This window comes from Sinocyclocheilus anshuiensis, unplaced genomic scaffold (genome assembly GCF_001515605.1).
Source record: "Sinocyclocheilus anshuiensis isolate Anshui unplaced genomic scaffold, SAMN03320099.WGS_v1.1 scaffold739, whole genome shotgun sequence".
NCBI classification, from domain to species: Eukaryota; Metazoa; Chordata; class Actinopteri; order Cypriniformes; family Cyprinidae; genus Sinocyclocheilus; species Sinocyclocheilus anshuiensis.
This window is the reverse complement of record NW_015551105.1, coordinates 568,944-570,306: the sequence shown is the minus strand read 5'-3', so window position 1 is coordinate 570,306 and position 1,363 is coordinate 568,944. Positions and strand designations below refer to the sequence as shown.

Here is a 1,363-nt window from a genome sequence, read left to right as displayed (position 1 = left end):
CAACGTGTGTGATCAAATCTCTCTCACACCCACACACACACACACACACACACACACACACACACACTTCACGCTTCCGTGTGTGATAGAGCTACAGGCATTCAATGACCATCAGACGACTGCACAATTCTTCTCATTCCCATGATATTTTTCACTAAAGTTCACACGAAACGTCTCTATAATAACGAGGCAAAATCAAACCCCACGTTCAAGATCAATGTCAGACAGACACACAGCGGCCTCGCTCAGTGTCGCTGTCCGTGATCCACCAATCAGAGCGCAGAAGCGAGACTCGAAACACCAATCAGAGCGCTGTGAATTTGCATGCCTGATTACTGGACGTTGCAAAGCATAATAAATGCCTCCACTGCCAAAAGCCTTCAAATCTCATCATGCTTATTTGCATAAACAAAAGTAAACATACTCTGGAGCCCAAAAAGCACGTCAAGGCAATATTACGAAGTACAATTTTTTTATCTGATCTCAGCGTATATGAAGACTGTAACGTTATATGAGCATATAGTTCAAGGTGAAAGGCATTTGTGTTTAACATAATCATGGTATATTTAATCATTGCTCATTTGTCACGCGAGTCTATATGCAGGTCATTAGACGCATCTGCTGTGTTCACAAGAGATGATCGACCAGAAAATATACGCACTGAAACAGTGATAAATAACATTACTATGAACAAATAATCTGCTGTGAATTTACCAGTAATACTTTGAGATATCAAACAAACGGCAATCTGTGATCAGACCTGCGTTCTGTAGGCTGTCAGAGGGGAAATGTGATATTTGGATGGCGATGCATCGTCCTGCATCCATAGATCCCTCAAAATCCTTCCTCCTTCAGAAGCCCTGCTTCAGCACTGGCCTCTTCAGAGCTTTAAACTGTGAGCAGAAAAAGCTCTTGACATTATTTCTCCAGTCAAAATGGCCGACCAGGAGACGCGGACACGCATGCTGTCTATGGTTTGCTCATGTATTGGTTTAAAGACGGAAGCGCTGTATGTCCTTAAAATAATTGTATCAAAAATAAGTATATCATAATTGTATTTATTTTATAAATAAAATATACAAACATAAACATCAAATATAAAATTCTATTTTCCCCCCAGATGTTAGCATAAAGATATAGTTATGAATATCAATATATTACTATTGTAATGTATTATAGTATATTCGTAAGCCAATAATGTTATGCCGTTATTGTAACTAGTTTTTTTGTTTTTGCAAGTTTAACTTTATTCAGTTTACTTTTTTTCTCATGGATGCCAAAATGCACGTAAACACAAAAATAAACATTTAATTAAAAAATAATTTAATATGCCAATATTAATGCCAATAATTATATATATATA

The 1,363-nt window shown here is 37.1% G+C and overlaps 1 protein-coding gene across 1 annotated transcript in view; it reads right to left on the bottom strand.

Annotated features, from left to right (window-relative positions):
* LOC107662845 (serine/threonine-protein phosphatase 6 regulatory subunit 2-like) overlaps positions 1–950 on the bottom strand; it is a 21,449-nt gene extending 20,499 nt beyond the window's left edge. The window contains exon 1 of the mRNA XM_016452960.1: positions 715–950. The gene's annotated coding sequence lies outside the window, so the exon portion shown is untranslated. The remainder of the gene's footprint in view (positions 1–714) is intronic.
* Positions 951–1,363: the final 413 nt, after the last annotated feature.